The following is a 16,262-nucleotide window of genomic DNA, read 5'->3' as shown; positions in this document are numbered from 1 at the left end:
AAATGTAGGATAGACTGAAAAGGGGAAGTCTGGGATGCTCAGAGCCTCTGACTAGATACCTGGATGAATAGGCAGTGGTAATAAAGAGGTTATTTTTTGGCTTTGTTGGGCATGCGATATTAGAGATATTAAACAAAGAAGTATGTTGTTCAGGAGAGCTGTATACATTGGAATATTACATTTAGACACCATCAAGTGTAGATGCTGTCAGCTAAGTGTGGGAAAAGAGGGATAGAACCAGTTAGGTGCCGTTGGTTCAATGACAGATACTCAGACCAATGGAAAACAACTGAACCCCCAGAAATAAAAGCATCAGCAAACAGACAACTGATCTTTGATAAGGGTCCAAAATATCCAATAGGAAGCAAATGCCCTCTTTAACAAGTGGTGCTAGAAAAAATGGATATGTGCCCTGCAGAAAAATGAAGCAAGACCCTATCTCACTCCATGCATAAGAATAAAATCAGTGGATCACAAATCTTGAAGTAAAACCCCAAACTATTAGGGCCATCAATGAGGGAATTGGGGCCAACTTGAGTTCTTTGGCACAGGGAATACATAGACTATCAGAAATAGGGAAGGACACAAACACTGAGGAGGCACAAATTGACAAATGGGAGATACTGAAGATAAAACACTGTGTACATCGAAAGAATTTACCAAGAGAGAAATAAGAGAGTCCACAGACTGGGAAAACATCTTTAGCAATGACACATCAGACAAAGGCCTTATTACTAAAATCTACAATACTCTGCTAGCTTCCTGAAAGAAAAAAACGAATTGCCCACTTGAGAGGTGGGCAAAGGACTTGAATAGAAGTTTCACAGGGGCAGAAATCCAAATGGCCAATAAAAATATGAGAAAATGTTCCTGATCTTTAGCCATAATAGAAATGCAAATTAAAACAACAATGAGGTACCACCTGACACCCTCAAAGGTAGCCCAATTCAAAAAAAATCAGAAAGCAACAAGTGTTGAAGGGGTTGTGGGGAGACAGGAACTCTCATCCACTGCTGGTGGACCTGTAGGTATGTACAGCCACTATGGAAATCAATCTGGCGATATCGAAAACAGATGGAGATTGCGTTACCATATGACCCAGCAATCCCCCTACTGGGCATATACCCAGAAGAGGCAAGAAACAAACCAAGGCCAGACATCTGTGCTCCAATGTTTATTGCGGCACAGTTCACAATTGCAAGGAGTTGGAAGCAACCCAAATTGATATATGTATGGATTGTGATAAGAGTTGTACGCGTTCCTAATGAAATCATTAAAAAAAACATAACAAAAAAGAAACTCTATTGCCAAATAGGAGTACATTCATGGGTTGAGTTCAAGAAGTGAGGATTTCCATATCTTTTGAAGCATTTATTCCATAATAATGAGCTCAAATCTTTTTCACTTTTTTGGTTACTGGGTTGCCTTTTTAACAATTACTGATCTTGAATGAATTATATATATATTCTGAATATAACTTCGTTACCAAGTATATTTATTACTGATGTTCCCTCTTTTCTGTAGTTTGTCTTTGTGCCTTCTCTTTTTAATTTTCTTTTTTTAAATTGTGGTTTAGGTGAAAGTATACAAAGCAAATTAGTTTTATATTGAACAGTGTAAACACGTCTTGCTTTGTGATACTAGTTGTAATCCTCTCATTGTAGGAGCACTTTTCTCACTCCTCCGTGGGTTCATTATTTCCTTTCATCCTGCTTTCTTGCCTCCTCTGTACTTCTGGGCTCTTTAGAAAATTGTCTCCCCAATTGCTCTGAGGCATACGTTCTTCGTGGGTGTTATTGTTCACTTTCTAGGCGCCTCTCTGGTTTTGCTGAAAAGTGATCCTTTAGGGATAGGAGCAGTTCTAGGGTTGAAAGTGTCTAAAGACCATAATATTAGGGGTTCCACCAGTCTCTCTAAAACTAATAAGTCTGTTTTTCATAATTATGCATATTGTTCCACGTTTTTCTCCTATTCTGTCCAAAGCCTTCTATTATGATCCAGATCAAAGCAGTCAGTAGGTTTTAACAATTATATAGTGAAGAAACAGTGAAGGTACAGAGTTCATAAGCAATTGATAAAAGGTCACACATGTCCCGCTCTGGAGCTCATCCTCATTTGCCACCATGCTCAGCTGTGAGATCAGTTGATTTTAGGTGGCTGAGGAATGAACATTGCTCTTGTGATGAACAGTACTCAACTATACAGTAGGGCTGGCATTGTAAAGATGAGTAGATCATAGACATGTGATGTGATGTGGTATTGGACAAATTTCAGTAACATGGTATAAGGGAGACTGTCAGGACATCAGTAAACTGTGAACTCGTGTGTGTTTTACTTAGCTGACTCCTCACTGGAACCGATTTCGCTGAGAACACACATTCATCCATACCTTTGTGAGGAGCTAGGAGCCAATAGGAAGTCATGTAATACTTTTATTTCTGTCATTTTGGGGGGAGGTACTATTTTTTTTGCTGTTTAGATTGTAAGGTTAAATGAAAGTAACTTGAACCTGAATTTTAGTTATTCTCCCCAATTTTCAAACTTTTTCGGCTTTATGCTATGCTATAGCCTTTTATTGACGAAGTGAAAGAAGGTTGACTTAACATCTGTACTTCTTCCTTTCTGTTTGAAAAACAGAGATCATAATAATCCCTTCCTTATGGATTGGTATAAAAATATGACTTATTACATGTAAAAAGTGCTTGGTACATCATAAATGCTCAAAAATAATTAGCTCTGACTGCCTGTGGTGAAATGAGATCCTTTATATGGTCTTTTTGCCTTGGTCTTGTGAAAACCAAGAACCCTGGGAATGCTTGTGTGTCACCGTGTTTCAGCTACGGACTTCTTTGGAGCAGCTTGCTCCTTTTTCCCAGGAAGAAGCCAATTTCTGTAGGCAAAATTATCAGTTATTATGCAAATAGATGGAACCACTTACAGCATAGTAAAAGATTGATCAGCTATTGTGGAAATAATTGGCTTGAAACTTCCCCCATTGGATTGAGCCACTAGGTGACTGAAGGAGCCAACTCCACAAACATGGTAGAATATCAGGAAGAATCTAGGCAAGACGAATCAGAGAGTGAGACCATTGACTGCCTTCAGGCAGAAGGCTTGCTAAACCCACTGATGTTCATTGGGTTTCAACTCCGAGAGACCTTATAGTACAGACGGCAGCCAGCAGTGCTAAAAATGGGTTTATAATACAGGTCAACATGAGCCATGGCTAGAAGCCTGAGAGAGGAGAGAGTCCAGTGGTGAGTGAGGCTGTGACCAACAGGAGACTCGTCTTGCATGGTCTGCGAGAAGAGCTAGCTTGAGGAGGCATGCACAGCTGGGAGTGGGCCTGGGTGGCTGAGACAGGTGGGAGAGATCTCCTATACTGAAGACAGTGATGTGCTCGTTACTTTTGGGAGAGACTTCTAGATTCTACCTGCATGTTACTTACATTAGCCCTGAGTTCGATCCTGTCATTTCTGAGTCCATCCTGATCCTGTTACTTTCCAAATAGACCATATAGCCATAAGCCCTTCTTGCGAGTTCTGTGAAATCTTACAGCAAAAAAGAAACCAAAAATGAAAAGAGACCGGGGGGTGGGAGGGAGAGCGGGGACACCAGAGATGGTGGTGGAGACCCTTACTTTGTGACAATTCTTTCTTCTTAAGGACTGGGTTTTTGGTGAAGTTTTATACAGAAAATTAGGTTCCTATTTGCCAATTTTCATACACATTGTTCCGTGACTGTAGGGACCGCCACATTTAAAATGTGACAGTATTTTTTTTTTTCTCACACCACTTTATTAGGACAGAATTCAGGCGTCATACCATTCCAGAGTTCTGTCATATCAATAAATGTTGTACAGTCGCCACCACAATCAGTTTCAAAACATTTTCTTCCTTCTTGTACTCCTTGATAACAGCTCCTCATCCACCCTATGTCCCCTGCTGTAACCCCCAAGAACACTTCATCTAGATATCATCTCTGTAGATTCATGCATCCTGGGGTTCATAGAAAAATGCTTAATAGAGAGAGTCAGGAAGGCCACCAACAATAACAAAAATACAACAGAAATACAGCCCAATTTGAATAAACAACAAAACCAACACAGTGCCTTCTAGTGGTTCTGGTTCCAGGGCTCTGTGCCCTGGTCCCTTATCCTCCCATCTCTTTGCTGCAGAGTACTGGCTGACCGTTTGGTCTCATAGAGATGGTTTTTGTCATGAACACAGTTCTCAAGGATAATAACCTTTACTTTGTGTGTATCTGTTATTTCTTGAAAAGGTGACCTTGGAGGATCATTTTGATCTAAGAGTTTAGAAGTGTCTGCGCAATAATCTCAGGGATTCCTCTCATTGCCACTGATCCAGTAAGCCTGGACCTTTTAAAAATTTGAGTTCTTTTCCACATTTTCCCTCTTTTTATATCAGAGTCTATTTATTGTAGCCTGTGCTGATCCTTCCTAGCGAAACAATATGTTTCCTACCCTTACAAACATTTGCATTCATGAACTTCAATTTAACTGATGAAATTCTAGCATTTGGATAATTTCAGTTCATCTAAAGTAATGGAGTGACCATTGATTTGAAAAGTCACATTATCAATTTACCCTGCCTTGAGCTGGGGAAAAGCTGGAGGAACAAAAGTCTTCCTTTTAGAGATTGAAAAAATTAGTCACAGTGAGATGGATTTGTTAAGCATCAGACAAATAATCAATGCATGATTATTAGCCAGGCTGTATAAATAATCCTTAGGCAGTTGCTGTAATCAGGATGCTTTATGGTGTGCTAACAAGTGTTCCTTGTGGTAGAATTAATGGTCATGAGTCTAGTAAATTCTAGCAGGGCAGACTCTCTGAGAAGTGCCAACCTGTCTCTAGGTCCCAAATTTTTGTCATGAGTTTTACCTTATGGTGAAGGATTGTTTTCCTTGTGGAAAACATGGACATCACTTATGAAATGTTTTTCCACCTGATGCTCAGAAAGGAATGGTTTGCATGACCTATTCCATCCCAGTTCCTGAGTGTGTATTTTTATTGAATGTGTTTCTTTTGAAAGAGAAAAAAATGCTATTTTTTTCTGGAGATTTGTCACCAAAAATACAGGAATCATCTGCTTGGTCCCCAGGGAGTGAAGGTATAAGTCCATGGGATCTTTTGAGTTTTCGGAGTTTAGAGACTATTTGGTCTAAATACTATATGCAACTTATAAAGAGTACCAGAGAGGCTTAGAGAATTGTACAAAGTCACAGAACTGGTAGGGACATGAGAACACTCAGTCTTTTCCCTCAACCCTTCTTGCTGCTGTCTAAGATGAATTAGGAGATTGTCCAACTGACCATGACAATGGTATCCTTACAGCTGGGTAAAGCTCTGGACATTTAATTTTTTACTGCTTACCTTAGATTTTAGCGACCTTAATTAAAAAAATTAATTACTTGGCTTCATAAATTCATGTTTTATTCTACCTTAAATGGGCAGTTTAGTTAGTGGTTGTGGTTTTTAAGAGTACCTTTGAAATAGATTAATCAAGAGGTTAAGTAGGATTTCTGCTTATTATTTCTATGGTTCAAGAGTTGACAACCTTTGGCAGCAGTGCAATGGATGATAATCAGAAGTATTTAAGAGGGAATACTGGGGTTTTGGCCACATAAAACTAGTGGATTTGGGGTTACTGGGTAATGACAAAAATGTAGTACCTTTATTAGGCCGTGAAGGACAATGAACAGGATGATTCTTGAATGAAGAGATGAGAAAGGCATCATTAGGAAGAATTTGGGGCATAATAGAGAGTTTATCCTGGAAGATAGGAGTGTAACAGAAACTTTAAGTTTGATTGAATAATGCTTTTGTTACTCTAATTGTATGTCCCATCGGCCCAGAAGGCCATCTAGTGCCTAGGAGTCATTCTGGGTAACAGAAGAATGGGAATGATATAAACAAGAAGAGCCTGTAGTGGTAGTAAAGTGAGGTGGGTACCAAAGTCAACAAGGACAAGGGTACAAAGGGTACCAAGGAAAGCAACATTAGCTGTAGTTGTAGGGGAGAGGGAAACATATGAGTCAGCTGGCATATATGTGGTGGGAGGACCTGGCATGGACGCCCCAAGGGTATTATTCGATGAGGATACAGGTAAAGGTCATTCCTACTATTACCCATACTTTATTAGTTTTTTTGGCAAAGCTTCCTCAAGGTGTGGTTAGAGAGGCCAGGGTCATCCACTGGAAATGTGATAAGATAGAGCCAAGAGACTTCCCCCTTACCTCAAATGACACCTCTTTCCCACTTTCCCTTACTCTCGCTCTCAGAAGGATGTATCATAAATTCTTTTCTGGAGATTACTGGTGAAGTACTATGTGAAAGTCTATCTAGTAGCTTCATGTTTTAAACGAGGAATTATGATAGGCAGCAGGTCTTCTAAGTAAGGGGAATGGACTGCAATTATACTAAGACAGAACAGAATCAACAGTATAAGACAGAATGGAAGACATTTTAGTCTGGCCAACCAACCCATATTTACATCCGAATCCATATTCATACCGAGTCCAAAGAAAGTGAACCTATAGAATGCAGGGATTATTGAACAATTTCACATGTAAGTAAAATTTTGCTGCAGAGAATACAACGATGATCGCAGCAGTCTGTTCACAGAAAGTTGCTAGAAATACAAACCAGATTTAGAAGAGGATCTAGCACCAAGGACATCATTACTGCTGTCAGGTGCATCCTGGCTAAAAGCAGAAAACACCAGAAACATGTTTACTTGTGTTTTATCGACTAGGCCAAGCCATTTAGTGTGTGATTCATAACAAACTCTGGACCGCCTTGAGAAGAATGGGAATTCCAGAATACTTAATTTTGCTCATATGCAACCTGTATATGGAGTCAGATGCAGTCATTTGAATACAACAAGAACATATTTTAAAACCAAACTTACTGCTATTGATTCAATGCCAACTCAATTCATAACAACCCTATAGGACAGGGTAGAACTTCCCCTACATGGTTTTAAATCAGAAAAGGTATATATCAGGGTTGTATACATTCATCATACTTATTCAACCTAGATGCTGATGAAATAATCCAAGAAGCTATACTATACCAAGACAACGTGGCATCAGGATTGCTGGAAAGCTTATTAATAGCCAGTGTTATGCTAATGATTTGCTTGCTGAAAGTGAGGAAGACTTGAAGCACTTGCTGATGCTGATGAAAGTCAAGAAACACAGCATTCACTGTGAATTATAACTCAATGTAAAGAAAATAAAAGGTCCGCTCCCGGTTCGCCGGCTGCACGGTCCGGTGGGCGGGCGTGCCGCTTGGCACAGCGGCCGCCCAGGGGCCTGGGCCCAGAAGCCTGAAGGGGAGATGCAGCGGCTGCCTTCAGGCCCTCCCCCCGGCATACTCCAGGACTAAAGGCGACTTCACCTTAGTGTCCTCGGCCGACGCAGAAGATCTTAGTGGTTCAATAGCATCTCCAGATGTCAAATTAAATCTTGGTGGAGATTTTATCAAAGACTCTACAGCTACAACATTTCTGAGACAAAGAGGCTATGGCTGGCTTTTGGAAGTTGAAGATGAGGATCCTGAAGATAACAAGCCTCTCCTGGAGGAACTGGATATTGATCTAAAGGATATTTACTACAAAATCCGATGTGTTTTGATGCCAATGCCGTCACTTGGCTTTAATAGACAAGTGGTGAGAGACAATCCTGACTTTTGGGGTCCTCGGGCTGTTGTTCTTTTCTTTTCAATGATATCATTATATGGACAGTTTAGGGTGGTCTCATGGATTATCACCATTTGGATATTTGGTTCCTTAACAATTTTCTTACTGGCCAGCGTTCTTGGTGGAGAAGTTGCATCTGGCCAGGTGCTTGGAGTTATAGGCTAGTTATTACTTCCTCTCATTGTAATGGCCCCTGTACTTTTGGGGGTGGGATCATTTGAAGTGGTGTCCACACTTATAAAACTTTTCGGTGTGTTCTGGGCTGCCTACAGTGCTGCTTCATTGTTAGTGGGTGAAGAATTCAAGACCAAAAAGCCTCTCCTGATTTATCCAATCTTTTTATTATACATATATTTTTTTGTCCTTATATACAGGGGTCTGATCAGGAAAAGTCACACTTAATTGGAAAAAGATGATATTACATTTCTATGTAAACTGGGAATTCTTGCTGAAGGAGCTTGGAGAAAACCTTGCTGATAAAATTTTACATGTTCCAAATGTAAAGACAGAATTAAGGTCTTTTTTTAAAAAAGTTTTTTGTATTTAATTAAACACAATTGCAGATAAAAAAAAAGAAAAGAAAAATCCTCACAAATGGTGCAATAGATAATATCATGTTAAATGGAACAAACTAAAGTTGTCAAGGTTATAATATTAGCTTGGATCCACAATCAATGTTCCCACCACTTGTCAATTCAATCTGTATGCTGAGAAATAATCAGATAATTTGAATTATATAAAGAAGACTGTGTCACTGGGATTGGAGGTAGGCTTATTAACAAATTGTGATGTGCAGATGACACTCTTGTTTTCTGAAAGTGAGGAGGACTTGCACTTGCTGATGAAGATCAAGAATTGCAGCCTTCAGTATGAATTGAAACTTATTATAAAGAAGACTAAAATCCTTAGTACATTTTCAAAGAGACTTAAGGGGCTGTTGATGGGCCACACACACACAAAGGAACTCTTGGGTTTTTGAATTTTGAACTAGTGGTTTGTGCCGGAGGCTGGAAAATTCTGGAGGCATGAAGAAACTCTCCTCTCTAGGACTGAACTTTAAGAGAGCCTGAGGGCAGACTGAAATGCTTGCTAGGTGACCACCTGGATCCACTTGTTTAGCGTAAGTGGGAGAAATGCAGTAATAGAGAGGTGGGTTGAGTCTGGGACCCATGGACTTGGTTCACAGAGACTAGAGAGACAGAGCAGGTTGGCTGGTCTGAAGTTTAAACAGTTGCATGGAACCTGAGCCTATGGCATTACCTGGCTCAAGGGGATTAGGGTATTGAGAATTTGGAAGGGGCCCGTGGTAAAGGCACAGTTTGACACCGTAGCTGCAAAATAGCTTAAACATAAGAATAGTTATGAGGATAGTACAGAGCCGGGCAGTGCTTCATTCTGCTGTACACACGGCCGCTACAAGTCAGAACAGGCTCAATGGCATCTAACATATACAGCAACAATCACTATTCACGAACGCAACAGTCAGGAAATCAAAGGACACATTGCACCAGGCAAGTCTGCTACACAGACCTCTTTAAAGTATCGAGGAACAAGGATGTCTTTCTGAAGACTAAGTTTCACCTAACCCAAGCCATGGTCTTTACAAGCAATATGATGTCAAAATTGGAAAATGGATAAGGAAGCCCTGAGGAGAATTGACGCATTTGGATTATGGTATTGGAGGAGAATAATGAGAGTACCATGCTCTACTAGAACAAATGAACATTTCCTGTGAGAAGTACAGCCAGACAGCTCCTTAGTGTAATACAATGCTTGTCTCGTGTACTTTGGACCTGCTTCTAGCAGACACCAGTCCTGGAGAAGGAGATCCTGTTTGGTAAATTAGAGGATTAATGAAAACATATAGATTGACACCATGGTGGCAACAATTGGCTCAAACATAACAATCGTGAGGATAACATAGGTGTTTCTTTATGGTGTCCATAGGGTTGTTACAATTCAGAGCTAACTTCACAGCATCTAACAATATAATCACCATCCTCAGAATCAGCCCGGTGGTCTAATGGATTAAGTAGCTGCTAATCACATGGTTACTGGTTTAAACACACCAGCACCTGCATTGGAGAAAGAGGTTTTCTGTTCCCATAAAGATTTACAGTGTTGGAAACCTTAAGGTTTTTATGGGTCAAAATCAACTCAACAGTAGTGAATGGGACTGTCCAAATACAGATGTAAACAGACGAATAAGAAAGGCCTGGTGATTTATTTCTGAAAATTAGATAATAAAGCCTACAGATCACAAGAGAATGTTGCCTGACATAGTGCTGAAAATGAGCTCTCTCTGCCAGAATGTATTCTAAATTTCAGTAGCCACACTGGATTCAAAGATGGCAGGAGTTGTGTAGGTGGATTAGACTAAACCTCATGGATTTCTGTCACATGTGGGGTCACTGGAACTTGGAGGCAACTCGATAGCAGTAAAGGACAACAGCCCTCTTGAACAAGTTGCTCTTCTCTGCTCTATTTCTTGGTTATACTTGATGTTACATTTTGGTTCAGAACCTCTCCTAGACATCTCTCACTGATATTTCTTGCTAGTTCAATTTTCTTTCTGGTTTTCCAATTTTCCACATAACTTAATTGGTTGATAGATAGCTGATACACACCAAACAAGCAAGGAGCACATTTTTTAGCACTGATCTTTTGACAGTTGATTGTGTTCTAATTGCACTTATGAGTTTATTTTTCCCTTCAAAGTTAGAAAAAACAAGCCAATAATATTATGGCTTTTGAGTTTATGTTCGTACAAGCTGTAGGATTTAGAACCATGTAGAACACGATGAATAAATACTTAAACTTTGTGTGGCTATTGATTACTATAGTTATTAAATGCTAATGATGGTAAACAAGCAACATGATTTTTCAACTGAAAAATTAAAATTATCTAATAATACTACAATATAAAAACTTCACCAACTAGAATTTACAAGAAAACATATTGAAATAAGCCTCAAATATTTTAAATGTTCTTTTCATTGTTAAAGTATTCATAAACCTACTAGCTACTTAAAAGTCAAACACTTTCAACTTTTTCTTTAAAAGCATGTTAAAGTTTTTTGGGGGCTTAAAGTATTTTTTCCCTCTTCTAGAGCTGCAGTTTTTTTCTCTCTTCTCTTTTACACTTTACGTTGCAGTGTTGACTTTCAAAACCATGCTCTATGGACAGACATTCAGAATGTTTCAATGCTTCCAGTGATGGAGGTCCAGAATTCAGGATGAGACAACTAGATGTAGCATCTTGACCTGACCTGATTTCGATGGCTTACAATCATAAACAAGGTACATTAAATAGTTTCAACTATTTTAGAAAATCGTCTTCATATTATTCTTGTTGCCAAGAAAAAAATAACCTGACTAATTGGTAATATTTGTTGAGTTATTATTAATCAAGTCAGCTTTGGGCGGGGGAAGGTATATCCTATAAAACTCTCTGTTATTATGAATCTTTATGGGATCCATTTTATGATTTTTAACTCTAAATTTAGATGGTGATTTGAATCCATCAACATTAAAGATAGCTCTTTAAGAAGTCAAAGTGTAGAGTATTATATTTTCAATAATAGAAACATAATAACACAAATATTAAAAAAGTATTGTTAAATCTATAGCATGCTAAAATATAAATACACTCATTGCAGTCAAGTTGAATCCAACTCATTATGACCATGGGACAGAGTGAATGCCCCCACAGAGCTTCCAAAACGGTAAATGTTTACAGCTGTAAATGTGTCCCGTATAACCTCGTCGTAGTATAAGATCCCTTTATGTAATGATATCATATATATATATATATGCCAATTTAAAACAATAACAATGAAAAAAGAAAAGTGAACCAAAACAAAGAAATAGAGGATTGAAGGTGTTACTCTGAGGACTAAGTTGTACTTGGCCGGGTCATGGACTTTCTATCACCTCCCATGCATGTGAAAGTTGGACACTGAATACAGAAGACTGAAGAAGATTCCATGCATTTGGACTCCTGTGCTGGTGAAGAGCTTTGGAAATTTCATCTTCTGCCAAAAGGACAAACAAATCTGTCTTGGACGAAGTGCAGCCAGAATGCTCCTTAGAGGCAAAGATGATGAGACTTTGTCTCACATACTTTGGACATATTGTTAGGCGAGACCAGTCTCTGGAGAAGGACATCTGTCTGATGCTGTAGAGGGACAATGGAAAAGAGGAAGTTTCTTGGCAAGATGGATGGACACGGTGGCTGCAACGATGGACTCAAACATAAGACAATGGTAAGGATGGCGCAGGACCAGGCAGTGTTTCCTTCGGTTGGGCTATTAGTTGGAACTGACTTGATGGCGCCTAACGACCATAATATGTCATGCACTCTTTTCTCATACTGAACCTCTTTTAACAAAAGCAGGACTTTGAACTGTTCATTCTGGTTTCACTACCTACTGAAAAATATGCAATTCTACTCCCAAACTACTGAATCAGAATCTACATTTTATTAGGATTCAAGATGAGTTTTACAAATACACAACATGTGAATCTGTAAGAATTACACGTGGACATTGTTAAAATATAGACTCATATAGTAATGTGGAGTAGAAATGCAAATTCTCAGCAGAGTCTCACAATGATTTGAACCAGTCTAAAGCTCTCGCATATGCTTACCAATAAGTTGAAAACAAAATAGAGATGCATTCTGGGTTGTTTGAAGGCTGTACTCTTCTCAGACCTTGTATAGAGAATTGCCAAAAAATGTTAAAGAAAATTTGACGTTGTTCAGCTTATATATGTGTTGGGTTCTGTCTGTGTGTGGGGGGGGGTGTTAAGGGTGAGGAAGGATTAGGGACCCATTTAATTGATTAAAAAATATTTTGAATGGGAAAGGTAGGGAAAGTTTGATCACATATTTGTATTGTGGAAATAAATGAAATTTTTATAAAACTCTACATTTTTTAGATATTTATTAAGAACTACCATATATACTCGAATATAAGCCAACCCGAATATAAGCTGAGGTACCTAATAATTACCTGGGAAACCAGAAAAACTGATTGACTCGTGTATAAGCCTAGGGTGGGAAATGCAGGATGTGAAGTAACCCAGAGACCAGAGGGGAGAGACGGAGCACAGCCACAGACACATCCTTACCAGTTCAGCTGCCAGTGTAAGTGAATCACTACAGGTGCTTCTGCATATTGGAGTCGTCCATGTCATAGGACGACTCTGATTGGTTAGATGTGAGTAAACAAACATTCAAAGTCCTGCAGTATCAGCGGAGCTTTGAATGAACAGAGGAGGAATGGCAATCACCCGCGAGATGTTACACCTCGCTGGGGTACCACTGACCTGTGTATAAGCCAAACCCCAGTTTTTCAGCACAAAAAATGTACACGAGTATATATAGTATGTTTAACATTTTCTTTTGGTATACTTCCATGAAGTATAAATCTCATAGAGGAAAAAAGTATTAAAATTATTCAATCATTCATTCTTAAAATATCTACTGCCAACAGTTTCACTTTATACATCTGCATATATACAGTATTAAAGAAAGTAGATAAAATCTCCCCGATCTCACACAGTGTTCATAATAATACTGTGGCGAGACCAACAATTTTAAAAGGTGACTTGTTTGTCCCAGAATGAGAGCGGCCAGCTCAAAATGGTGGGGCCAGTGCGTGTAAGGAGAGAAGTGCTAACCTAGGAGATCAAGGAGCTAACTGAGAAGTCGATGGTGTGGGGCGTGTAAGGCTTTTAAGAACTTTGCCTTTCGCTCTATGTGAGATGAAAAGTCATTGAAAGGTTCTGAGCAGGAGTGAAAATGCTCTGAATTATGCTGTAACCTGAGAACCCTAATGCACGGATCCATATGGACAGTAGTCTGGATTATGTTTGAATAAGATCTTTCTAGTTTGGGGGCGGGGGAGGGGGTGGGGGGCAGACCAACCAGTTCGGTGCAAGAGAACAGAAAACAAAAACAAAATGAAAGGTGTGCACAATAGTAGGAGCACAGTGCCACTGTCGCTTTGGCAGTGGGCTGATAACCACAAAGCCATCTATCTGTTCAAACCCCACATCCTGCAGGAGAAATACGAGGCTGTCTGAACCTGTACAAGTTTAGTCTCAGAAACCCATCGTAGGGTTTCTGTGAGATGGAATTGCCCTGATGGCAGTGGGTTTGGTTTTCTTTGGGGTTAATGCATCCTGGTGGCTTTGATAATTAGTAGAAGACAAGACTGGGATGTCACAGCTTCCTGGTTGAACCAATAGACCACGCTGACAGAGAGATGTGACCTGTGATAGATAAAAGAAGAAATATTCTACTACACTGAAATATTTGGGACAGGCAAATGAAGGAGATTCAATGGCTGAAATAGAGGTATTTCCAGAGGATAGTGTATTAGAACAGATTAGTAGTTTTGTTTTTCAGAACTGAATTAGAGATGCCAACTAGACCATGAGTGAATGCAATATATAATTCTGAAGGACAGGGAATATTTCCATTATTGAACTATAAATCATGAATCAGAAGTGTATGTTGTTATTGTTGTTAAGAACCATGAGGTCAGTCTGGCTCATAACCCCCTGATATACAGTACAATAACACAATGCAGATGCGACACCGTCCTCTCACTCTTGGCCATGTTGGACTGGGTTTTGGCAGCCACCATGTTGATTAATCTTGTGGAGAGTTTTCTTCTTTACTGGTCACCCTGCTTACCAAGCATGATGCCCTCCAGGATCTGGAGGGTCATCATTAATCCATCAAGACAGTAGTTGAGCTTGTTCTAAAGAGACCCCGATTCGAATATGGTTTACAAAGACACATTTATAAAGTCTCAAACAGGACATCAAATAAAACAAACATGCTCACTGCCATCAAGTCAATGCCGACTTGTGGCGCCCTTATAGGTCAAGGCAGAACTGCCCTCTGTGTTTCCACGACCATAACTCTCTTTCTCCGGTGGAGCAGCTGGTGGTTCCAACAGCTGACCTTGCAGATTGTAGCCCAAGTCGTAATCATTCCAGAAGCAGACGGCCATATCCGGGGCAGCTGGTAGATTCAAATTGCCACGTCTGAGTCCACGAGGTTAACCACTGACAGTGCCACCGAGGCAGCCCTTGTTTCTGTCCCTGACTTGCCTCAGCTGTGCTGGACCCTGGGAGTGGGAGGTTTTCCTATCCTTCCCCCAGCAGTGTTAGGACTACGGGGAAACGTGCAGCGAAGACAGTGGGGTTTGTTTCTCTCTGCACTGTCAGGGGCTCTCACTCAAACCTTCTTCCTCTCAACTTTCTTGTGAGACCAGACAGTGGCTTGTGGATGGAGCCTGCTTGAGCTCCCAGAAAGGATAAGCCAAGGGTCTAATTACTTACATCAAGCTCAATGAAGACTTCAGCCCCAGAAAGTGAAGTAAAATATATATTTTTGTTACAGAAAAAGGTTACAGAAGTTTGTTTATTCAGCTTGGCAAATATGGTAAGGTTGTAGCTAAAGACAGTCGTTTGATAGAATGAAAAATAAATGTTGAATCATACCATCATCTGGAAAAAGACACTAAAATATGGAGACAAATTCAAGCCCACATGGCTGAGGAAGTAGTTATACAATTAGCTTAATCTAGTATAGATGTCCCATCTGAAATCTCATTAGGGGCTTTATACAATTTTACTAATGAAAAATACTGCAATATAGTAATGAAACATGACTTAGTATAGCTTGAAAGGAGGGAAATTGAACTCCATCAAGAAATTATTGTGTCACAAAAATCACAAAGTGCTTCGCGACATGGCAGCTGGAGATCTTTAAGCGGAGTGAAGTTAGTCAATCATAAAAGGATGACGGTTGTATGACTCCATTACAGTAAGGGTAATAAAGACTTGCATACCAAAGGGAACAGTCTTTGAAAGTTGCCAAAGTGGGGAAGGCCAAAGAGATGAGCTGAAGCGATGGACTAGTGGGTTGATAGGTAAGGGGAGTGAAAGGGAGAATGGAAGACCACAGGAGGGAGCAGACAACTCAGAAACAGAGTGCTATGCGGGGGAACGAGGCAGAAGTGGCTTGAACTGTTGAATACTGAGTTAATGGCCTGACATTACTTTCACACAAAAATGTTAAGTTTTTTGTTACAATACAGCTATGGAGAAAGTATATCACCAGGAAAGAATGGTTACCTGATATGTGGGAATGCCAGCCCCTTCAAGTTTCTCATAAATAGCTCCAGGTTTTGATGGCTCCTGGGGCCTGTTAATATTTTTTTCTTTCTGTTCCAGTTCTCTATAACCAAAGATGAAAACGATTACATTTAAGTTTGACAAGAAAATGTTTGCTGCTGCTGTTGCCCATTAAACTAATTGTTGAGGTTGCTCAGGTAGCGCTGCTGTTTGTAGAGGGTACACATAAGAGAAAAAAACAAAATACCTCCAAGTTACATGACTTTAATCATCTCGGGTTGACCAGATACCTCCATGGCCCTCCGGCCACGCCCACACCAGCCGCTAGGGAACTTGGGAAAAGGAGTGCTGATCCCTGGCAGCAGTTCAGGCTCTGTTGAT

At 39.9% G+C, this 16,262-nt stretch overlaps 1 pseudogene; it reads left to right on the top strand.

Annotated features, from left to right (window-relative positions):
• The first annotated feature begins 6,115 nt into the window (after positions 1-6,115).
• LOC142427472 (protein YIPF4 pseudogene) lies at positions 6,116-8,222 on the top strand (annotated as a pseudogene).
• Positions 8,223-16,262: the final 8,040 nt, after the last annotated feature.

This window comes from Tenrec ecaudatus, chromosome 15 (assembly GCF_050624435.1).
Source record: "Tenrec ecaudatus isolate mTenEca1 chromosome 15, mTenEca1.hap1, whole genome shotgun sequence".
Lineage (NCBI taxonomy): Eukaryota > Metazoa > Chordata > Mammalia > Afrosoricida > Tenrecidae > Tenrec > Tenrec ecaudatus.
This window is presented reverse-complemented; position numbering and strand designations above follow the sequence as displayed.